At 24.7% G+C, this 27,480-nt stretch overlaps 1 protein-coding gene across 5 annotated transcripts in view; it reads right to left on the bottom strand.

The window, feature by feature from the left end:
• The window catches only part of LOC100869566 (uncharacterized), a 304,803-nt gene extending 277,574 nt beyond the window's left edge, over positions 1–27,229 (bottom strand). For all 5 annotated transcript variants that reach the window (XM_086909671.1, XM_031919759.2, XM_086909678.1 and 2 more), the window contains exon 1: positions 26,636–27,229. The gene's annotated coding sequence lies outside the window, so the exon portion shown is untranslated. The remainder of the gene's footprint in view (positions 1–26,635) is intronic.
• Positions 27,230–27,480: the final 251 nt, after the last annotated feature.

The following is a 27,480-nucleotide window of genomic DNA, read 5'->3' as shown; positions in this document are numbered from 1 at the left end:
GATAGTCTCCATTTTAGCAGAAAAAAATAAAATAAACATCTACATTCAGAGTTGATAATCGTAAATCATAAAAAATCGTGATTTTCCACAAAAATATTTGATTAATTATGAAAAAATTATTTCAAGTCAAAAAACTATTACAGTGAAAAATCATTGTTTTCCTTCTTTTAAAAAAAGAATTCAGATTTATACATCTTGATAAGAGAAAGACAAGAGTAATTCAAAAATATCCATCAAATATATATATATATATATATATATATATATATATATATATATATATATATATATTCTTACTAATATAGAAAGTTTGTCTACAACATATACTTTAATAATAAAACGTTTTATATATGAATGTTTTAAAAATACATATGCAACTTGACACATTAAACATACATGTGAAAACAAGAGTCATGTTTCACCAACTTTTGAGACCTAAGTGCATATATACAGAATGTTCCGGCAAAGTAGTTATGTAAAAAATTTAAAAAGTGATTCTAGAGAGTAAAACAAACACTTGGAAAGTTGATATATCAAAAATGTCAATTGAGACTTATTTTTTAAGTTATTAGTATTTACATTTTGCATTACATGTCAGAGACATGTTTCACTAACAGTTTCATGTGATACTTAACGATTATGATTTTAAAATACTCAAAAATATCAATTTAGAAATTTTAATTGCATAGAAAAATTGCAAAACAAATCATATATATAATTTTAATATATTCATGATACATTTTTCTAGAAGCAAAAACAAACCCAAAAATTAGTATAAATAATATAAAAATATTGATATCGATTCATTACATAATTATGAATAATTTAACTTTATTCACCAATTTTAATTTTGAATTTCTGTTTTTACTTATACACAATGTACATACAAATTTCACATTATTCTCTTTATATAATTTGTTGTTCTGATATATCTACAAATATGCCGTATCAGCAAAAAATTGATAAGTAATTTGAAAAACATTGACATTTTGTTAAATTTCATTTATAATTCTTTTATTACGCGTACGTCAAATGATAACAGTAAATGTAACAGAAAATTCACAATCAGTTGAAAAGACAATCCTCGACGATGTGTCGATCCGCCATGTACAAATCAAAGGAAGAATGGCGAAGGAATAGTCGAGAAATGAAATCGGTAGAATCATATTTCTATGGCGAAGTCGAGGGCCATTTCAAAATTTTCGTTGTTTAAATCACCTTTGACTGGGTTCACGTCTCTTCGACGGAGCACCGGAAGAGCAACTCTAATGCAAGCTTTTCTTCCCTTCTCTCTTTGAGTCACTCTACTATATTTAAGCAGATCGTGCAGCAATGGCGCAATGAGCTTTATGCCAGCAATCAGTATTCTACTTCCGTGACTAGACATCGAGGCGCTCTCCAACTATCGATTCACTTCCTTCAATGTCAATAACCTGCATGCCTCGATGACGGACGCGTATCGAGACGTGCTTACTCTCTCGAATACATGCATATATTGTATGTGCCTCATCATCGATTCTTCGATGATATTCGATGGAGAGGGGCCGCACATCTCGCTGGATTGTGATCACTAATCAATTTCGGCAGCGATGGGATCCAATTCGAGATTCGAGATTAATTTATGATAATTCTAATTTATGACGATGAGTCGAGAAAGTTGATACGAGATAATAATAAATGAAAATAAAAATTTTAGAATAGAAAATGAGTGTAATATGTTAAATATTTAAAAAAATATAGTATAAGGTAAAGTCAGAAAAAATTTCGGTTTATTTATTAAGTTATATATAAATATAAGAAAATTGCAGTTTTTGTATATTTTATATATGCAAAATTTGAATATATAAAAGTTTAAGGAATGATATGAAAAAGATACAAAATATTTAAAATATATTATGATATTTGTAAAATGAAGCAAATATCCTTATAAGTTTCATTTCTTCTAATTCTATTCATAAAAATTTAATTTTAATTAAGAATTCGCAATGTACTTGTAATTAATTTAAGTTTATATTAGACGAAGTGAGACAATTATATGATTATCTCAATCTCTGGCTTCGTCCAGCACAAACTGCATTTTTGTTAACCAACTTTTATGTTTGTTTTAGTTTCTAGATTATCTTTAAAGATAATCTATAAATATGCATAATATCCTACATATTTTGTAAGTTTTATTTTTTTCTTTTTTTTAATAAATTTACTGTAGCACTCACAAGATTTGAAAAGATTTCAAACAATTTTATTTAAAATTTTTATGTGATTTCACTAATTCTTCTTATTTTATATTAATTTTACACATATTTCATTATTGTATAATTTTATTCTAGATATAAAAAGAAATTGTATTATGAAGGGTTAAGATGTAAATAAATTGATCCTCAAATAACATAGATTAGCGGATTTTTTTCTTCATAAAAGAGAGGGGCTCACCGTGCATCAATATTTATATTTATAAATATCCTGTATTTAAAATAATAATAGATATAAATATCTAACTATTAACCTATAAATACTAAATATATATATATATCCTAAAATAATCTTTTATGAATGATTTACAATTGAGATATAAATATTTCATACGTAAGTATTTATTTTTTCTTTTTTCTAATCTTTAATCTGATTTTAAATATAATAATGATCATTGCACTTTTATGCATCTTCTTAAAATTTATGATTTAAATAGAAAAATATGATTAGAGATAATTGTAACAATATTGGTCGAGATTGACGGTAACGGCCAGGGAAGAATATTCGATAAAGAATGTTATTGTTTTGTTTGTCATCAAATAAAATATAGAAATGCATCGAGTGTAAAGATTTAACATGCATGAAAAATGTATCAAAAATGATTTGTATGTTTGTTAATTGTGATATAAAATAAACTTTAATTTATAAAAATTTTATAATTAATTTTATATATGTTAATTACTTTTAATATCTTTACATATAAACAAGATTTTATTTATTATTGTATTTTTATCATTTTATTCACTGTCACAATTTAGTTCAATAAATATTCCATTATTTTAAAATTGAAATCCTATCGATACCATGTAATTCAACAATCCGCTTATATTCTTTATTAATCATTTTGATATTATTTATCATACATTCAAAATTTTAAGATACAATAATATCAGATAAATTTTCGTATACAAATTTTTATTGTAAATAATAATTTTGTTGTAAATAATTTTTTCGTAATTATATTATATTCTAAAAATTATTTGTTTTGATATCTTATAAGATAAATGTATAAATTGAGAAGCTAATATAAATCACAATCTCTGAAGATAACTATATATGATTCAAAAATCTTTTTATAGTTTAAACTTTTAATTGGCAAATCAATTAAATTATCATTAAATTATTGAAGTATTTATTTGATTTTACTTAATTGATTTGTTAATTGAATTGAAACAATAATTTTAAATAATAAAGAAATCTTTGAATTAAGTGAATCATTTTTAGAGAATGTAATTTATATTGGTAGGTTTCTAAATCTTTTATATATAAAACTTAGATATTTTATCAAAAAATATAAGAAGAATATGTAATAATTTATTGTTTTATATAAAGAATAGATATTTCAATTTTAAAAAAACAATATTAAATTTTATGATAGAAAATGTATTTTAAAATGTTATTTATTAAAGTCTCTAACCAAAAAATAAAATTATAATTTTCGACATTTTTTATATTTTTATAAAAATTTAATGATTTTAATAATAACGATATTTAATAATAATTTTTATTAACTTCTATTTTTAATAATTATATAAAAAACACATATATTAATAATTTATATTTCCTCTCTTTACTTCAATTATAGTCAATTATAGTATATCGACATGTTCCATATTATCATATTTTTTATTTTTGGATGATTTTGTCAATTATTAATTATCAAAATTATCCAGAATTAAATCAGCTAATAATTAATATTATTTATAAATATATTTTAAATAAACTTCCGACATTCTCAATTGGATATATATGCGGAGAGTTTCCTGGCATAATATAAATATAATAAAATATTATGCATCATAATTTATTATACATGATAATATGTATGAAATACATTACTAATTAGTAAAATTTGCAATTAAGTTTCATTCAAGCTTTCAAATTTTATTAAAAACACAAAAAGTCAAAAATTGTGAATTAGGGATAGGGATTGTAGTTAAATGAACATTCATTTTTCTATTATTCTTCAAAAGACATATTACATTTCTTCGAGATTCAATCGAGGACAAGAAAGTAGAAACGAGATCTGGAACATCTTTTAGGCTAAGCTAGTTTTCCCAGTTGGACATTATACTGTTTTAGGCAAGTGTTTCAACATTTCTCCATTACGATGGTCTTTTAACAAAGATCTCAAGAGACACCGATACCAATCCACGTTCTCTAATAGCCCATTTAAGAATATCTATATTCACATCTTGGAATTCTTATTCAACTAATTAATCACTATAACTATTATATTGAAAAATAAAATATAAATAAAAAATTTATAAATAGTTATTGAATAATTCTTAAAAAAAATATTCATAAATATTTAATGATAAAAATCAATATAGATTTTTAAGTCAAATTTCATACAAAACATACATTTCAAAGAAAGAAAATAAATAATTCGTTTTAAGATTTGCAATTTTTTAATAGACATAAACTTCGAATTTTAGAATGAATCAATGAACCTATCAATTTTGAAACTTTACTTTTAAATATATATTTCGATATTAAATAATTTAATATTTCACAAACAATATTCAAATTATGAGAGCCAGAAAGATACAAAATTCTTACAAAAAATTCAGAAGTAAACAAATTCATATATAATAAATAAAATTTCTATAATTTTTAATTTTTAATTAGATAATTATTACATATAAGATTATTATAGATCATGAAAATTATATGCAAAAACGACTTTCAAAAGTAGCAAAAAAATTGATTTCAAATAAATAGAGAATTTCTAATAAAATATTCGTAGAGTTTCGAATTTATTTGATCATTATTCAATTTTGTTTAAAAGTATTTTTTTTCAGTTTTAAAATTACTTATTTTTTAGTTTTTCATAACAATTTCTATCGTGTTCAAATTCAATTTTATGTAAATTTTTTTTTTTTACAAAACAAATACAATAATTATGCAATTTTAGTATCCATAATTGGAACCAAACACTTATTTGAAAAAGTGTTTATGCGAATTTAACTTGAAGTAGAAGAGGAAAGATAAATGTGAATAAATAAAAAATTAGTATCAAGTTTATTTTATTCGGTACGGTTGAACTTCACTCTTTCGCTTTCTCAAGAAATAAGAATGAAAATAACGATGAAAAAAGGGATAAAAATCAGAACGTTAAAGTAGTAAGCATTACTGTGCTTAAGAACACTAAAGAATTCTAATCTGGACTGTTCGAACTTACTTACGATATAGCTATCCAATTAACTGACGCATTTTTCTGCCTGCTTAATTAGTCTGGAAATTTATTCTTTGTATTAATCTTTTTGCTACCGCTAATTAAAGGAAAAAATCTGTTCACAGATCAAGCCTGAAATTCATCGCCTAATACATATCGTATATGTACAAAATCGAGAAAATTTTAATAATTTTAAAAATAATCAAAAACAATGTATTCTAATTCCAGTAATAATTTGCTGTTATCTATGATATATGGAAATATCTCTAATGAAAATAAATAACAATATTATCGTAAAAAAAAAAAAAAAAATTAAAGTACAAATTAATCATTTACAAATTTTTTTATATTTTGTATCTTTATTTTTTTTATAACATATTCCAAAAGAACTTATCACTTGTTAATATTGTTATCTTTCTTATTTTATTTTTAATTCCAATTTATTCATCTTAGATAAGAAATATAAACATAAATTCGCAAATAAGATTAATGTTCTTAACGTTTGTCAGTAAGTGTGAAGTTAAATTCTAGGAAGGAACTAATCGATTTTCATTGATAACTAAAATATTCCGATTTTGCAACAGTTAATTGTATTTAATCTGTAATGCAATTAAATTTTTATGTGATTGACAAAAAATAATGTAGACTGACAAGAAATGCGAAACAGATACTTATTTAGTTGGTAAGTTGGTAAAAAGGATATAAAAGACTTATAAATCTTCTTCTTTCTTTTAGGTTTGCAACATAAAAGGATGAAATAGCGTTCCTTTCTTTTTATAAAGGAAAAAGTATCGTAAGAAAAGTATCTTAAAGAAAAATTGTATTCTAATTATATCCATCATTATACGATATTGATTAACTTGATTAAAAATCTCGTATATCAAGTTATTTATTCGACATAATCGTTTAAAATATTATATCATTAAAAGATATATGACGCGAATACATTAAAAATATAATTTCGCAACTTTGCTTTGAATCTACTCTTCTTCGTTGAAATTCATTCAATTGTTGGATGTACAATTTTCATATAATTGGATAAAATATTTTAACGATTAAAACTATCGCATAAATTATCGATTTTCCGATCCGACACTTTTTTTACTAAGATGTCTGTTCTTTCTTTCTTTCTTAAGCTGGAGCAGGGAACGAAAAATGATGTTCATATTTCACACGTTGAAATTCGCGTGAATTTTCTTTATTGTGAACAAGAACAAATGGTATTCGTTGCGATGAAATTTTCATGACGACGCCTCTCTTCACGGAATTCTCATTGGCTCGCTTATCGTAGTAAAAAAAAAAGTGAATTTTGTGAATTTTGAAGATTCGTTAAAATTCCAATTATTCTCTATACTTTCCAAAAACAGATCGAGAATAAGTTATTTGTATCGATTATTGTACCATATATCTTACTTTTTCATATGATAAAGTGTAACACGTCTAAATATAAGATAATTTATTTTTTTAAATAAATTTTAATCTATCTATCTTGACTAAAGATTGATGACATTTATATTTTTCAACTGAATAATTTGAAAATAATTCTTCAGATTTTGGTGCGAGTTTTCTGTAAAAAAAACTTAAAAGCAGAGCTGCAAATAGAATTTCAGAAATGAAATATATTTGCTTTTTATTGAATGGAAAGTGTATATCTGTAAATATGTTTAGATTATTGTAAAACAGTTAGGATAAAAATAATATTTTTTTACTTATTACTTATTAATTTAGAAATAATATTTATAGATATAATAATTTTTTAAATGCATATGATCTAAACGAAAAATCACCAAAAATCGATCCGATATAAAAAATATTTTCGTATTTTCGATTTTTGTTATCCGATTGAAAATGAATATTGTTATAATCGATATAATATTCGTTTTCCACATCATTTTATTACTTTATTTCCTTTTTCTTCTTTTTTTTTTTGTTTAAAATATCATTGTTTATTTTTGCCATTCGATTACATATAATTGATATGAAAAACCGTTATAGCATTAAAACCGTTATATATTATCGACAATGCAAGAAAATATATGTATGCACTTGGTCAAAGAGGCAGTCAAAGTATCGAATCAAATGCAGTTGTTCACGTGACAAACAACTTTCTCGCAGATTATAGCAAACATAGTAACAATATTCCATTTATATATATTCCATTTGTATATATAATAATAATGAGTTTCGAAATTTATTTCATAAATAAAGTTTTGGAGGGTTAAATTTAGGATTTATGTTGTAATGATCTTACGTCAATCAAACAATTAAAAAAAAATTTCTTTTCTCAATGAGAAAACAATTTAACAAATATTTGTATATGAAAGAATTTCAGAATAGAAGAGAGAAAATTTTTTTTTTATTTTTTCTAGAAACTACTTTTATAATTATTTACAATTTTTCGACATCAACATTTTCACGTTGATAACCTTAAGCGCGTGATTTTTGGTCATTAACGATCTGATCTGTGACGACTGCATAATCTTCTAAATCTGATTCCAACAATTTTTGCGCTAGATAAAATGCGAATGTATATCTATCTTTGTTTTTTAATAAAAGAAAAACGTATCACAATCATAAAAAAATTAAAATTGCTCATCGAGCTTTATACTATCATTTCGATTCCATTTTTAATCGAACAACGATAAAAGACTTTTTTAACTCATTCGTTCATCAGTTACGAGACATGTTGATTATTGAAAAATACACGAGTATACTTTTACTAATGTAAAAAAATTTTAGCAAATCTTTTTTGATCACAGATATATATATAAGTAAAAAAACTTGAAAAAAATATTATAGATAAAATTCATTATAAATAATAAAAATTTAACTTTTATTATTACTATTATTATTATTATTATTATTATTACAGAACTCGAAAGAAATGATACTTATAAAAATTTAAAATAAAAAAAAAAAAATTCAAAGAAAACTGAAAATTCAGTAAAAATCGATATATTAGATAGCAATATATTAGATATGATTTTCCTTTGGAATTCCTATTGTCAATCACCGTATTCATATTTGATTTATTGCATGCAATAAATTATCTACGTCAAAATATACGCACTCGCGAAGGAATAACAGGATTTATTTATAAACGAAAACAAATTCAAAACAGGAATGAATCAATACGAATGAGATCACATAATTTAGACTTAGCAACGAACGCACAACAAAGTGCAAAACAAATATCTCATTCGTTAAATCATCAGATTTCTATAATCCCTATTTTTAATTAATCCTCGTCTGTGAACGAATTGATGAACAGTTAACGGTTTATTTCTTAATGTAATATATATAAAAATGATTCGAATAACATCCAACGCTGTCCCAACCTCGCATATTCCCAATATTAAATTTGTCCGTTCGACCGATCGACGAAACTCGTGGAATGCAAGGCAAAAAACATTCCTGGTTGGCTTCGGGACGGGATGGGCCCTCGTTGCTGCTTCTCTCGCGATTTTCGATTCACGCGCCATCGAATTCCCAACGATGAAATGTAGCTACGCTTCCCCCTCTGTTTTTCACGATTTGTTAAGCCTCTCTCCCCTCCCCCCTCCCCCCTCCCCATCGATTTATTCATTAATACCGCGCTGTTGTTCGCACTGTTGATTGTCCCGATGAAATAATTCCCCCTCTCCCCCCTCCCCTCTCCTCCCAATGATTTCTTCGAAAACGTAAATGGATGTCGCTTGTTATTATCGATGAACAATGCTCGGTTCAACAAAATTATATTGGTTACATGAATTATATATTCAATATATGGGCGGTTGGGGAAAAGAGGGGCGGGGAGGATGTTGTTTGTTTCGTTAGCAGCTCTGGGAGCGAGATGATTCAGATTTCGATTTTGGTTGATTGGATTCACGGAAATTTTTTGGGATAAGATACGAATAGGAAGTTTTTATTTATATTATTCTTCGTAATATTGATTGTTCGAGTTGTTTGGATATTCGTACACTTTAACCAACAAGTCGTATGCAATTCTATTTTATATTTTACACGAAATATTGTAAATACGTATAATACGATCAATCGTCGTGCAACATGATTAATTCGATTGTTGTATCGAAATCATGTTAAGCGAAAGCTATGACTGATACAAATCAGAGGAATGTCAACAAGAGCATTATAATGGAAACATTCGTGCTGTATGAAAGCAATCTAGTTGTAAATTTATTAAGCCGTGTTGCGTGGATGGTTATCGCCGTAATTTTTACACCGTTCCTCTATCGAAACTGTTAATCATGAACGAGTAATACGAGGATATCCTGTTATTTGTGGTGCAACGAGATTAAGGGATGATTCTTTATAAGAATAAATTTTTTTCATTGGAGGTTAGTTTTTCAAATAAATCAAATTTGAAAAATTTGTAGGTACGATTGAAATTGATTAATTCTGGTTAAATGTGAATTATTGATAGGAATTTGAAAATTTGCCAATTACGATTCCTCGACTATGAATATTTAACCTCGATTTTCTCAAAAATAAGGATTTAAACGATAAAATTTTATTGTATATTTTTTTTTTTTTTTACATGTACAGTGAAAATATTTTATCAATCCAATTCATTCGTTTTCAATCGAAAATTAGTCAATTTTATTTTTGAAAAATTTTCAGTTTTTGATTTGGATGGAAAATAAACATTTCATGGAAATTTTCCTTCGATTTACTTTTTGAAAAATCATTTGTTCGATTGTATCATGAATAATACTATAGTTTTGTGTATAGAATAATTTTTTTCTTAAAGTTTTTTTTTTTATTAGCATTCACCCCTAATATCCTTTCAGCATTATTCTAATTTTTTAAATATAATTTTCTGATGGTATGGAATAAAACAAAATTTAAAATATAAAATGTTTGAATTTAATCATATTATCCAAATGAAATTTAAAAGATGAAAAAATTATGAAAATTAATTTAAAACATATTCCAAGACCTTTTTTTCAAAAAGAAATTACTGCACGTGTGCGTTTCTTTACATACACGAACTTTCATTAAAATTAAAATTTTCAAAATAAAATGTATGAAGATTTACCAAAAAAACTCAGATATACAAAATCTTATCATTATAATAGCACTTATATTATAAAATATACCTTCAATAGAATTTTGAATTGCTTATAACTTTAATCGATATTTGTTTATATTATTTTTTTTTTTAAATCAATTTTTTGAATTTTGAATGTTTCTCTAGACTCGATTAACTGAATATTTAGACTCTCCAATGATTTTTCACAAACGTATTAACATTCCCTGTCTTTTAAATTTCAATATTAATATGAATTAGCGATACACAAAAAATATCGATGCTATCTTGAAAAAATATCGCTAATGAAATAAATTTTTATCAAACTGTTCGAAAAATTAGAATTTAAATATATTATAGTATTTCTTCTAATATTTTCGAATGTATTCTTTTAGTTCTAACATTTCGCAATTATAACTAGCTTAGAAAATTCTATATTTTTTTATTCTTACTCCTTCGACCAGTTTTAAATAAAATTTTCATTATCTTAAAATTTTCGTCAAATTTTTATTTTTATTGCAAAAAGATTTAAACATTTAACTTAAGAATCATGTATAATAAATTAGGAACTATAGCAAATTGCAAAATTTTTTCACATTTTTATAAAACTAAAAACAAGAATAAGAAATGAGATCAGAAAATGATTAAGCTGCGATTAAATTAAATACAGACTACGTTAGCGAGAAATCATATTGTCGAAGCAAATTTAATGAAATAAATTGCAATTATGTAAGTTTCTAAGTTTTTAAAAAATTAATACCTGCGAAACTTTGCAATTTTTATTAAAAAAAAAAAAAAATACATGCGAAAACTTTAATTTCATATAATTATCTATAATTAAAAATTAAATTAAACGTTTCACATGATAGAACCTCGGATATTTTTCTCCACGCATAAAACAACGTTGTAAATCATTTGTACTCGTGCTTCTCACCGTTTAAAATTCAGCGCGATGTGAAACAAATTAAATAACGAAGTAAGAAGAGGGCATCAGCCAGTCGTGCAAGGCACACTTCTCGAGAAAGCATTTCTCCGCTCTATACTATCTATAGGAAGAATAAGAAGGAAGGGAAAGTGACCGAAGAGTCGCACACCAACCAATCTCCGTACACGAGTAATAACTTCATGTGAGCAAGCAGCAGTTTGTATATCGTGTGCAGTATAGTTAGATTTAGTTGGCCTCGGGTTAACGACGCGAAAAAGCGGTCTACGCTGTAGAGACGAGTAAGTTTTCTCTGGGACGAAATTTGAAGGGAGAGCTCGCCGCCAATGGTGAAGAGAATCGTCGATTGTCTGCATGGTTTCTTCCGGTTTCGTCCTCACAGAAGGAAGATGCTTGATTTCTTGCTGCAAACTAGACGGGCACAATATCTGATCTTGATGATCGTGGACCTGGTATTCGAGTCGAGAAAAAACTTGGGATTATTTGATAATGGTTCTTGCTTTTTAGTTAGAAACAATTTGGTTTTTCTCGAGTTTGAGATATGATGGATGATTGTTTTATCTTTTTCTGATAATTTTTCTATTTATAGGGTGAATTTAAAAAAAGGTGATTCCTGTAGATGAATCATTTAAATGACACTTTATGAAATATCTTTTTAATGTTACAATTATTTAATTATATGTATTGCATTCAAAAATAAAAATTCATTTAAATATTTTCTTTCTTCCCTTTTTTCTTTGGATGAAAAAATTTCTTGTTTACAGTTTCATCTTTGTGAAAAAAAAAATCGTATTAAATTCGATTGAGAAAATTGTAAAATCAATATACAATATAAAGTCAATAATAGAGGAAGAATACATTTGAAAATTCATATATTAAAGTATTATATTAAGTTCTTCATAATACATGAATTTAAAGCATAATAATTTTTAATCCAAAATTTTTTGTGAGAAAATCACTAATAATGGTTCGAACATTGATAAGAATTTATATAAAGTGTATATATATATATATTATTAATTTATGTCATTGCATATGTTAGTTTTTTAAAGATTAATTAAATTTAAGTTGATCTATCTTGCTTTTAAAAATAGAATAGTTGGATGAGATGAAAAGAGGTTAGTCGGACTACTACTTTAATTTAAATGAAAGCAGAAATAGCAACACATCTGCAACACAAATAGCAAAGAAGATTATAATATATAAAGAAAATAATTAGATAAAATACTATGATTATGAAAGTTATGTGAAAAGAATGTTCATATAATATGAAAATTATTGAAATAATTAGAACAAAAAGTTCAAATTACAAAATAAGATATAAAGTACTGTTAAAAATTAAATGTGAAATTATAATTTGATAAGAAGATATAAATAAAATTTTTATTAAATTTTGGAAAAATTAGGATTTGTTAATGTAAATATTGAATAAAAAAAACATTTTACGAAAATCTTTAAATTTTAAAAATCTTTGATTTTTTCAAAATCTAAATCTAAATTTTCAAAACTTTGTGAGATTTCGAAAAATTCTTAAAATTCAGAATTACTATTTTTTTTTCTATTTTGCCAAAAATTAAAATTTTAGCATATATTACAATTTCTAAAATTCTTCATTCTCACGTTCGTAATCAAATATTTACAGAAATTATCTATTTAATCTTGTAAAAAATAATTATAATAAAAAAAATTTATCTAGATTATCATCTCTAATTAATTGCATAATTCTATATAAAAGAAAAATAAATATTTGCAAATGTAAAACTCAATCTTTAAAAGATAAACATTAGTAGTAAACTATCTTAAGACGAAGAAAGAGAGAAAAGAGAAAAAAAGAGAAAGAGCTTAGATTAAGGTGTGAAAGTAGAATGATCGATACATAGTATGACAACTTAGAAGTAAAATATATACTGGTATAAAATATTTAATTTCCTATTTGAAGAAAAGGATAATAAATTATATTTAGACTTTTTAAATTTTAATTAAAGTTTCTCAAATATTTTTTAGAAAATTAAAATTGAAGTAATAGTGACATATTTGATGAAAGAGAATATTAATGAAAATAGTACATATAAAAATGAAAAAAGAAAAAGAAAGTAAAAAAAAAAAAAGAATCGTATTAAATTCGATCGAGAAAATTGTAAAATCAATATCCAGTATAAAGTCAACAATAGAGGAAGAATACATTTGACGGATCTCAAATTTTGTCTGCACACCGTGTACAATAATGAACAAATACAATAAATTGTTCGTATGCACTATGCGAAAAATATAAAACTTCGAATACGATCTTCTCGCGAAATTCACATTGCACGTTCAGCATACTATCGCGCGTAAAATGCGAAGCAAATCGATGACCCAGGGCTTCGTGTTCCATAGCCGAGTGCATATGCACTCGACGAACCTTTCAAATCAAATTTCCTTATAGGGAAGATCGTAATTTTTACTGTCGTGTAATGTAAAATATGTAATGTGTAAAATAGAAAAGATAAACTAAGAGAACTGTATAACATTATTAATTCGTATTAATCCAAATTTGAAACAATTTTAAGTAATTTAATCTTTATTCACGTCAGGTAAAAATTAATATTTCTTAATAGATTAAGATTGAAGAAGATATGATTTTTGAAACAGATAAATAGAAATAAATATTTTTATTTCTTTGTGTGATGTAGAATTTTGTAAATAAACTTTTCTTTGAAACAGTATTTATATAAAGAAAACAAAATTTTAAATATATTTAGTACTGATTTATACAAATACTATTTTGAAAAAAAAATATTTCAAATAAGCTGTTTCTAATTTTAATATTTTATATAACTATTATAAATAATGTAATAAAAGTTACACTATGATATACTAGGATATCCTACAGTATATGAAACAGTATATGAAAAAATAAATCGAAAATGTGAAATAAATTTTTTTCATTGAAATTCATTTAAAACCCGATATTGAAGTAAATCAAGTTTAAAAATTTTGCAAATATAAACGATATTGGTTAATTTCCGATTGGATACGAGTAAACTGTCGTTAAAAAATGTAGAATAAAATTTTATTTTTATTTTTTTTTTTTTTTTATAAAAATTAAGATTAAATATGAGATTACATGTATATAGTTGAATTTTCAAATTCAATTTTCTCAAAAATTAATTTTTATATGAAAAAAATCTATTCCATATTTTTTGTTTATTTTCGCATATTGAATTATTCCCTATCAATAATTCATTCATATCTAATCAGAAAACAGCTAATTTTTATTTATTGTTCAAAAACAAATATAAATAAAAAAATTTATTTCTTTATATAGAATCAACCCTCTACATATTCTATACTTATAATAAGACGTATTAATAAAAAGTTGAATCAATACCATACATAAATTAAACATAAGATTTTTAATTTTTGTTTCGAAACATATATCTTTTAATCAATCTTCCAAGTATAAATAATATTTGCTCACGATTGAACGATATCGATATTTATAAATGAAAATATTATAAATAATATTTTCAAATAATATTTATCGATTATAAAAATATTTTATTTTATGAAATTTTATCTCAAACTATTTCCAGTTCTGTAAACGAAACGTTAAACGGATATATTAAACGAAAGTAACATTATTAAATAAAACTTATTAATAAAGATTTCAAAAAATATATATATTGATAAAAAATATTAATCATTTTAATGATATTAATGATTAAAAATGTATCTATACTTCTAATAAAAATACTTCTATACTTTTTGTCTGCGCTTTATCATTATTATTATTATTATTATTATTATTATTTCATAAACATGTTTCATCTCATACAAATATATCTATCAATTGCATTTATCGTTTGAATTTCATCCTGGTACATGATAGTCGCCATGTTTATCAAAAATATTGGAAACGATAACTTGTATTTATTCAATGCGAGTAAATATTGAGTCAACGCAATTAACGAGAAATTGTACAGCAATAAAATTGTAGCACCATATTCCACAGTTTTTCATTTTTATCTGTATTTTGTCTATAGCAAAAATTTTCTGAATGACAATACGAGTATCGTTACTCATTTCTATTTCTTTTTTTTTTTTTTACGATCGTGTGCAATAAATAAACTACAAATAATTTACACGAATAAAACGAAACACGTGATAATAGAAATTAACGTTCTCTTTATTCATCAATTTATATTATTTTACTTTTACTTTTTAACGAAATATAACCTTTCAACTTTCGTTTTTTGTTGAAGATCATTATTGCTTTTGTGAAAAGTAAATATAATACATATTCGATGATATGCAATTAGAATAATTTTATATATAAATTTAAGTAACTGTGATTTGTAAAAAAAACTTTATTAATAGTATTAATATTAATTGAATTGAGAATGTTTACTAAACATTAAACAAATTAAAACTAAACAAATTAAAAACAGATTCAACAAGTTTGTTAAATTATTAAGTTGAATACATATAAAAAAAAAGTGTATGCTATATTATATAGTGTAAACTAAATACAAAATAAAAAACGATTTAAATTTTGAATTATTTTTTGTAATAAAAATATAAATTCAGAATAATTCAAAATTCAGAATAAATCAAAAAATTATGTCTTTTATTGTTTAATATTAATAAAGAATAATTATTTTTTTAATTGAAAAAAATTTGATAAAAATTGGACAAAAAGTGAATTGAATGAAACGAAAATTTGTCAATTCAATAAATACTTAATAAATAATAAATACTAAATAATTATATAAAATTATATAAAATATTGCTCTTTTGACATTGATAATAGTCTACTTAAAAAAATTTAAAATTTATTTTTATTATATACAATATAACAATATTTGATAAGACCTCTGTTTATAATATTTCTAGAAATGTAAATTGTAAAAAATCTCTTTAAAATTTACATTTTGAATTGTGTCATTATCAATATCAACAAAATATATTTTTTATATTTAATGCTTTTTTTCTTTAATTTTAAGTTCAAACGATAATTCTACAAGCAATTTTTGATTTTTTTTAAAATTGTTACAAAATATATCTGTTTCTTGCTACAAGGTCCTCAATTCTGCAAGGAGATCTAGATTTAATCAGAGAAATCAATTTAAAAATAAGAATAACAATCATGTGTAACAAATACGACAATCAGAATAGAGATAAATTAATCGTATGAAGTATTAATAGCCGATTTAATGCCTGAGGTTATAGTAACAAAAAAATAATAATAATAATAATAATAAATATAACCGCTACAGAAAATTCCTTTTCCACAGGTCAAAACAGCCACGTCACCGCTCGAGCATTCGCTCCTCGAAGGTTACCATTCCACAATTCCTTCCTCGAGTTTTATCCACTCAACCCTACATTTCCTCATTTTTCAGCGAGGAATCACCACATGCTACGATATAAGCTTATGAACAATTACACGAGATATTCTACTCGGAATTCATATGGGAAATGTAGAACTGGGATTGAAGAAAAGAAAATGTGATAATAATATTTAACGAATTATTAAAAATGATTATTGCTAACTTACATATTTCATAATTAGCAAGGAAGCATTGTATTATTAACAATATGATAATATCGTTATAATTATAATTTTAAAAATATCAAAATATTTAAATTCATTAGAAAATTATTCAAATTTTAAATTTTTGTTTATATATACGAGATACATGAAATATTTTATTTGAAACTATTGCAGGTATTGAATATGCTTTTTTTTTTTTAAATTAAAACGGCCGCAGTAATAATTTTTGGCAGTGCATTTTAAGAATTAAAAAATGTTTTTCTTCCGTTTTCTTCAATAAAAATGTTAATTATTTTTAGATAGATATTGATCATTTAGTTGCAACAAACATATAATAATTGCATGTATACATATATATACATATATATTGTCATAAGATTATTATCTATACATATTGCATATTTATTATAAGAAGATATAAAAATATATTAAAAATATTAAATTGGAAATTCACTTATTTACTATTAGTAATTATAAATATTTATTTACTATTAAAAAATAAACAATTTTTTTTGCGTTAATAATTTAATAAATGCAAATTTTTAATTCCCTTTCTACCAATTATGCTATATGTACGTGATAATTTCTGGAAATTTTAAACGTTACAAATTATTAATAATAAAAATATGCATTAGAAATAAATACTAAGAGCACTCCTATAATTATTAGAAGATATAAGTATTGAGATTATACAATACATCAACATATTCATGGAAGTATTTTTTTTTAACAATTTAGTGACTAAACAAATATAAAATGATATACAAAAATGTTAATCGAAATTTATTCATTAAGTTATAATAAAAATTTGAATTTAAGGCAGTTTTCTAATAAAATTTTTGATTCGTGCTTGAAAATATTTAAAAGATTTTTATATTTCCTCTAGCATAATAATTAACAAGTTTCGAAAAAAATATAATTTAAGTTAAGTTTTTTAGTTAAAAAATAAATGTATATATACATGCAATTATTACATGTTTGTTGCAACTAAGTGATCAATACCTTGAATAAAGTAATCTTTAAAAAAATACAGTATTTTTTTTTTTATATTTTAAAATATATTAAAATATTTGAAATTATATATAACTTTTAATTTTAAAATAAAGTTAAAAAATTCTATATCCTTTGTAGAAATTTAAAATTATTATTTTTTCTATACAAGGATGATGCAAAGAACATAATCTTTCGCTTTTATCATATGTTTCAAATGTATTGAATAAAATATTATATCCTAAGAAGAATAATATAATAGTCCTTGACAATGAATTTTATTTTCTCAAAGATAATTTCCACCAAAAGAACTTGATCCATTATTCATTATGTATTATTCATTATGTATACATGAATTTTCATTAATTTTCATTAATATCAGAATTTTCGGAAATTAGGAATTTCTCCGTAAAATAATATTCCATTATCAACTTTGATAAACTACCATAACTCGAATACCTAATAAAATTTCTTAACTATAGTAGTTTCTAACTTCTAACAATCACAAATTTTAAGAGTTAATCTATTATATCTATTTATATAACAATATATATATTGTATATCTATTTAGTATTCCTCGACTGCAACCAAGAGACACAGACACGTATGACAAAGAAAAATCTGCCCAAAAGAAAAAGTAATCGGGTTAACGACGTGAAACTTCTTCAACGTTCCCTCGAATCCCCGTGGAACGAGCTCGATCCAAAGGTTACCTTGGTGAGAATTCCACAAGGATGCGCGTTCCTCGAAAACGACGACGCGATCCTTCCATTTACACGATGCCACGACGAATTCGGGACACCTTTGGGAGAGAAGCAGCCGGGTAAACGAGATAAATAGAGGGGGATGGCAGGGAGGCAAGGGAATATATTTGCATGGGCGAATTGGAACACCTGGACAAGCTTGTGTCCGCGGAGAGAAATTGCACGGAACGTCCTTGCTCGTTCCACGCGAGCCACAGGCTGGTTAATTCGTGGAAAGTGTCCAACTAATTTGCCCTCTGATTTTCTTTCGCGAACTCTATCTTGCGATCTTAACTTTTTAACTTTACTGAGAATTATAATATCCAATCGCATTCATAAAGTAAATTAAAGATAAAATTAAAGATAAAAATATAAATGAAAGTGTTAAATTTAAATATAAATATTTATACTTAAGATAAGTAGGGTGAAATGAAATGATAAAAATTGCATAATTATTTTTTATGTTTTCTTTCTTGTGTAAAAAATGCATTAGCTTTTTTAGATTTAGAATATAGAAAATAGTTTCTTTGATTCCAAACTTCTATTCCAAATTTCTTCAAAAATTATCAAAAATTATTAAATTATTAAATTCGCGTCCTCTAATTTTGCAATAACTTTTTAATTTGAGAATTATAGCATAGGATTGCTCTCATAGAATAAATTAAAATATAAATATTCAAAATGAAATGATCGAAATTGTAACATTAGTTCTTTTTTGGATTTAGTGTACAGAAAATAAAATTTCCTTGATTTATTCCAAATCTAGTCTAAATTTCTTCATTCAAAATTTAAGAAAAAAAAAATTATTCCTTAAAAACAGAAATTGTTATAAGTTATTGAAAAAAATTTATAAAAATCAAGGAAAATAATAATTTTTAATTAGTTTGCGATCAAATTCAGATTTTAAGTGTTTAAATATTAATAAGAAAAACAACTTTCATTCGCTATTAAAAATTATGAGTAAAAAAAAATTTTGTCTCTATATTTTTTTTATCCTAATATATAAAATATATATTAAAAATCTTTAATATATTATAATATATATATATATTATTATTTAATAATATTATTTAATAATATATTAAAAATCTTATAAAAAAAATTTACATATGTTATGTAAGATAATAAATAACTGAATATACTTTTGAGAGCAGTTCATTTACTATTACATGAGAATTTTATATCGTCTTACACATTATTACAATATACTCTATAATTAGTAATTTTAAACTTAATCGTATACTATTAATAGCTGATTGTACCAGATCAATTGTAATTTATAAATATAAATTTACAAATAGTCACAAATATATATTTTGCAAATGTACATAATCTATTCAATGATTTTCTTCATTTCGTAACGTCAAATATAAAAATGTAAGAATTAAAAGTGACCCAATATCACTTTTTATCTGTTCGTTTAAATTCATTAAAAGCTAACGAAAAATTTACTTTTCTTTTATTCTTCAACATCCATTCTAACACTTGCAAAGGTAACGAATAAAACATTTCAGGAGTCATCTATCCGATTCAGAACGACAGGAAAAAACACACGAAAAGAAGAGCAAGCTTGACTTGTAAAGAGAAAAACAGCTGTGTCGATGACGTCACTACCTGTGTTACAGCTCCGTCAACATCCCTTGGGGTATGGGTCAGTCCCGGTACACACCCAAGAGCTTAGTCCAACTACTGTCCAAGTGACAAAACTTCATTTGCAAGCACGCTACATTTTTTAAAAACCCGATATGCGAATAACTGGGAATTTCCTCACAGTGTTTCCAAAGAAAAGCACACGACGAATCTTAACATTTCCTTTTCTGTGTGTAAAAGAATTTTCCAAATTTCTTCACTCTTATTATTATTACCATGTACTCCCATTGCATACCACGTGCCCTCGTGTAAGCTTTTACCATGAATACTTTGATGGTACAGTCTGCTTAAGCGTCGCAGCTTCAAATTCGTGTTTTATTCATTCGGAGATGTAGATGTTCTAGGAATTGCTCGAGCTTCTTTCTCATCGTTTCATTCACTTGTCGTCGAAGGTGAGAGTGAGAAACTACATGAATGAGTGAAATATTTCATTCTATCACCGTTTCGAGCCCGAGATAAAGTAAAGATTTTTATCAATCGAAGAAATACTAAGAATTGGGATTACTTCGCGACATTCAAACGGAAGAAAAGTGCACTTAAGCGGACAATAGGATAATTATAGAAGAGACGAGCTATGTTTTTTTTATGATAGAATTACGTTTATAATTAACGGAGAAAATAAAGATTTTTAAACATAACATACAGCTTAAAACATATATAGTATATATTCGATAAATTATTAATCCTTTTAATATTTAAGCGTTAATATTTCGACATTTTGTTTTCAATAGGATTTTTGTTATAATGACGCTTTATTTTATATTTGTAAAATATATATTCTATAATGTTTCATCGAATTTCATCTCAGATATTATTGTAAAAATATACGTAGTAAATTCTCCATTAAAATCCATGTGTACAATCATTTGATCAAGTGACTAATTAACGATAGGCTTATATACTTTGATTAAGTCAAATAGATCAAGGTTAGGAATATGAAACTTGTCATAAGTCTTTTTATTTATTCAAACTAGTATTAAAAAATATGATGTTTTTAGAGAAAAAAAATTTGTTTTTCATCACTGATTATACATTACTGATTAAACTATATAATTATATATTGATTATAAACTATATACAAACTATGATCAATTAATTCCTTCTTTACTGATAGTGAAACTTTAATGAATTTGAAAAGTATCATTTTGAATAACTTTTTCTTTTGCACAATAATTGTGATCAATATTAATTTTTAAATTATTGGAAAAAAATTTTTAATATTACATAGAATAACAAAGAGAAAAATTAAATAATTTCAAATGCTGTATTATCTGGCATTTAAATCTTCTTCGAAAATGGAAGAGTTTTGCAGATTTGAAAGATTTAAAATTCAATATTTTTTTTTTTTAAGCAAAATTGAATAATTTTTCATATTTTCCATTAATAGATTTTTATTTTTTACAAAAATATTATTTGAGTCAAATTTGATTGATTTCATTTTAATTTCTTAACATTTTATTTGAGCAATGTATACGCTTAAACATTATTTTTGTATATCATGCTTACTAACAATTTCATCAGACAAACATTAATTTAGCTCTTTTGATACAAAATCATGTGATATTTATAAATTTAGAAAAAATAATTTTATTATCCATATTTACTTTTTGCAAAGTAAAAAATACTAATCAAGATACTGCAAAATTATAGGTTGAAAAATATTTCAATCGAATACAATCAACACATGTATTTTAGAAAAATTTTAAAAATCAATTTATAAAAATTTAGTTCTTTTAAAAAAAACTTAAAAAAGAAGTTCAAAGGCCAATAATGCAAGAAAAAGAATATATTGTATCTTCTGTACTTCGGTATACTAAACGGAACCTGCAAACATTTATGTATAGACTCATTTGAATATTTTCTATAACTCAAGTGAAAAAATATCTTGAAAATCAATCAATTTTCAAGTCAATCAAAACATCCTAATGCTTTCTTATAGAGAATGAAAAAATTCATTGTCAATCCTAATGCATGAAAAATATATAGTTCTATTTAAAAAAAAAAAATCTAGATTTTCAAATGAAAAAAACATTTTCAAAGATTTATATATCAGATTTATATTTATATATCATATATAATGAATCATTGAAATCGCCATTTAATTTTTCCTAATTGAATTTTTTTCTATCTTCTAGTATATTAACGTTATAGCTTATTATTAATTCCGTTGCAAGGAACATCCTATATACAATGACAAAATAATAATTATATAATAAGATATTAAGTTGATATCATTATCATGTAATTTCTGTCATTATAATTTCGATCATTCAAAGATTTCCATTGTTTTATATTTTATTTTCGCGAATTTGAATCTAAATATTAAGTACTATGGAATAAATAGAAAAATAAAAATTTATTTTTATATTTGTTATAACAGTATATATTAAATTATATGATTTTATTAATTTTTCTAATTATTTTCATATTTTGATATAACTACAATTATATCATTGTATCTAATCATCTGTCCTTTTCGTTTTACATATTACTTTATTCGTTATAAATCTCTTAGTTTTTCATATACTTATTTTTCATTCAAAAATCATTGAACCAAGTGATTAAATCTTTTCATTTTTAAGAATTAAATAGATTAATTTATTTAATTATATAATCTATTAAATTTTAACCGAGAAAAAATTTTTTAAATCATTATACATATTTAATAAAATATATTCTGATACAATTTTTATATATTATAAAGATTGTAAACAAAAATTCATATTTAGGAATTTCTATTAGATCGTAGATTTATATGAAATATTAGATTTTTATATAAAAAGTTTATATTGGATTTTTGTAAATTATTTTCAATTTTAATCAAAATACTATTCACGATATTTTTCCAACAGCAACCTAAGAAAAATCTTTCTTTTCGAAGAAGCCTTTGTTTTTAAAAGCGATAAGCAATAAGCTTTTTGAAGATTTGAAATCTAAAGAAGCTTTGTCTCTGAATATTTTCTGACATAAGAATGATTCAAACTTTTGAAAATCTATTGGAAAAATATTTGGAGGAGAATTTTGTAATTCTGAAAATGTTTGTACAATAATTTATAAAAAAAAAGAACTATAAAGTAATGAATATTTAAAAAAAATTTAGAAAAAAACAAAATTCAAAATTTAATAAAAAATAATGCAGAATATAATAAACTTTCTACAGATAACAAACAATTTTCAATGTAAGAATAGCTGAACAAATTAACAAATCAACGTTCAAATGTTAAATAAACATAAATCCAATATTTCATGTAACACGACTTAGTACTTGTAAGATATAAAAATAAATTCAATTTTAAAACATCAAACAAGAATTTTAGAAGTTATTTAAATGATTCATTTCCAATTTTAACTTATTTTTTTTTTATGAGAAAAATGTATTATAGTTATTAGAGTTTATATAGAAAATTTAATAAAATTAGTGAAAATTGGAAAAATGAGCGATTAGTAAGAAAACAAAAATTAAAAATAGAAATTAATTGCACAAAAATTTGAGAATTAGTCTTTTAGAAATTTCTATTTAAGAACTATAAATATATATAAATATAATATAATATATAATACTTATATATTTTTATAATAAATATTTGTGCAATAAAAGTTTCAAAATTGATTTTTTCAATATTCCAAAATTAATTTTTTTTTAAAATTTGACATAAGAGTACTTATTAACAATAGTATTTTACAGTAACGTAATAAAAAAGATCATAAAAAATTGATATTTTTTAAAATAAAACTATTATATTATAAAGAATATCGAGATAAGTTCAACAAAACATGACACTTTTGCTCGTGTAATAACATTATAATAGTAAAAGTAGTACATAATACTTGTCTTTTCAGTGTCAGTATGTCACGTGTTACATGATAGAAATGATTGCAAATAATTAAATAAACTTAATAAACTCAAAAACTCGAATTCATAATAAAAAAATAAATATTTTTTAAATATTATATATCATTATTTATAGTCCATATAAATAAATTTTAAAAATTCTTTTTTATTGCATTTTATATAAGTGATTTAATAATTGTGAAAAGAATAAGCATTTGTTTTTATTTATTTTTTAAATAAATCGTAAACAATTATCGAGGAAAAGTTACGTGAAAAAATGATTTTAATTAAAATAGTAGTAAGCGTATTCTGCTAACTAATTAAAGTTAAGCCATAATTGCACACCTCTTCGCGTATATTATTATACGCGCTCTATCATTATTTAGTATTTATATGAAAATAATCAACAGAATGATTATATTTAACGACTAATTAATGAAAATAGCACACGGCAAATCTTAATTTACACTATACTATACTTAGAAACGGTTTATTTATTTGTTAATATTATACCGTTTTAATTCGCATTACAATTGTAGTTAACTATTTTTGGATAATAATATAGAATAATGAATATTCATCGATTTGTCATTTAAGTGCATATCACGAAGAACATCTTACATAAAAAGAGATAACGACGTCAACTTATAAGTCAGTTCAATTTTATATAAAAATAAGATATAGGTATTATCAAATAAAAAAAAAGAAAATATATAAAAATAGAAAAATATTTTAAAATACTATATAAGTAATATTTAAATAGTACAATTCGATTAAACTCACATAAATCGATTTCCATTGGTGATCATCTATAATTTCTAGATGCAATTTATCGATAATTATAGGAATAATTAATTTTTCTAAGAGTTTGTAAATAAATTTAAACATATATTTTAACATGCACCAGAATGCATATAAGACAACAAGCCATCCTCTATAAACTACTGTATATTGTAACTACTGTATAAACTATATTATATTGCTATGAGATACACTATGTAAAAAGATTATATATATATAGTAATGAAGATCATTTCTAAAATTCTTTTATTGAAGTAACAATTTCATTGCAAAAATATTGATCGTATAAGGAAAAAAAATATTAAATAAAATGCTTCATGTTCCAATCGCACTTAATCGATATTAAGGTCAATAATTTCCTCTGTTGTAAATATATATACTTGGATATTTTTTCGAACATATTACACTTGTAACGAATATTATCCATTGATAATCTATTAATAATACTTATAGTGTTTAAGAAACAAATCAAATGAAAATAAGAAACACTCCTAATCGTAGAATAAACGATTAATTATTTGACAATAAATTCATATTATAATTCAATATCATGTTAACAGTTATATTAAATGAGAGATTAACGACCCTTCTTGACTGAGCGATTTCTTTCCACCATTTCATTTTCAAATTATTATCGATCATGTACTTCATGTAAACAAAGTCATAACCTCTTCTTCGAATTTACTGTTATCAGCATTCTCAAGAAATTGATATAAATTGTCTGCGTTTGCAAGTGCAAATTCTACGAATTTCTATAACTATTATTAATATAATTAATAACTATAATTTTTTGCAATATAATTAAAATTGAACATTAAAAAAAATGATAAAAATTTTTGTGATACAAAGATCTAAATGAAAAAGCATTATTCCCTGCAGAGTTATTAAAGCCTCTATTAAGGGGAGTAAACTTTCGGAAAATTTTCGAAAGTTTAATGGAAACTCACTGAGAATATGGTAACCGTTTGTGAAGAAGTTGAATGGACTGTTATGTGAATAGACCATCTGGTCGTGGGAAAACGTGCGCATTTCGTACAGTATCTAGAACGAAGACAGCATTTCTTTTTTTGAAATTTCTTTTCGTAATTTATTCCTTTTAATATTTCCAAACAGATATTATTCAAAATTTATAATGAAGCTTGCAATATCATTTGAGATTAATGTCAACGAGAAAAATGAAGAGGAAATCGAAACGAAAGAATAATAAAAAACGTGAAAAATATTTTTTCTTTTTAAGAATATTTATATAATGAGAACCACGTGAGAAAACAGAATCAGTGGCGCAAGCATTATGAAAAACTAACATAAAGAAATTTGCATATTCACATAAGCACACAAATATATGTTTGACAATGAGACAATCGCACGCATCTCATCGAAGAATCACATCGTCTAACCTCAATGACACAATCGAATGGAGGCAGTGAACTTCTCTGGCGTCGGATTATTTCAAGCTCTTGAAACGCGGCAAGACGAGAGAAAAGAAAACCAGTTCACCGCGCGCGTAGAATTCTACGTGACTTACGTAAAATATAACATTGTTCTGAAGAGAGATTCGATGCGTTTATAAAATATGTTATTGCATATACATGATAATATGTTTAACATACATAATATATAAATGTACACATATATCGTTGTCACTTGGATCATACTCGCAAAGGACAAAATTCATCGACTTACGTCAACTGCGAGCTCCACTCTCGATCGATACACCACGATATCTCTCTCTCACTCTATCTGTCTCTGTTGCCCTTTCACAACTGTTGGCTCCGTCCCTTTGTTCCTATCGTCCCGGTAGATTCTCACCAATAAACACTAAACAAGCCCAACAAAAGCAATACGTAAGAAACCGGCAACGACTGTCTTCTTTTGTCACGAATCACGGTAATGTGAATGAATATAGAAGACAAGTATAAGGAGAAACTCGCACGTAAAAAGATAAACAAGAAAAAACGTCGAACACAACACACACGCGATTCGCGATTCCGGAGCACAGCTGGTTGGAACGTCGTCGTGCGCGTTACGCTGTATCGGCCACTCGAAACTCCGGCTGCCGTTTCAAGGGCAAGGCTAGCCCTTGTCGTTGAAGGAACGCGGTACTATCATTATGTTACAGGTAAATTTTTACAAATACAACAATGAAAACAAATTATACACGATCAATCTTCTCACGAATTGAATCGAATTTTCGTCATAAATTGAGTTGTTCCAAACTTTTGTTCCGTTCAAGAAATACCAAACTCGTCACGAACCGACTCCCTCGATGGACACGACGATACTGAGGCGCCGGCGTGTTTATTGCCCCCACCACCGATCCCCCCGCTGCTTCCAGCAATCTATCCCCACTACTCTCGCTGCTCTTTCCTTCTCTACTTCTCTAACCATGCTGGATTTTTCCCTACCACGCCACCCTCTCTACCACCAGCTTCCCATTCGACCCTCTCCTACCTATATCCCAGGTCTCAGCTGTCCTACGAGTGTTCTGCTTCAAACCTTTTCCTTCCTTTTCTTACTACCATTTTATC

The sequence above is a fragment of the Apis florea genome, unplaced genomic scaffold (assembly GCF_048593485.1).
Source record: "Apis florea isolate Af1SG1 unplaced genomic scaffold, ASM4859348v1 contig_1789_pilon, whole genome shotgun sequence".
In the NCBI taxonomy this organism is placed as follows: Eukaryota; Metazoa; Arthropoda; class Insecta; order Hymenoptera; family Apidae; genus Apis; species Apis florea.
Note: the sequence above shows the minus strand (reverse complement) of the source record. Positions and strands in the feature narration are given on the sequence as shown.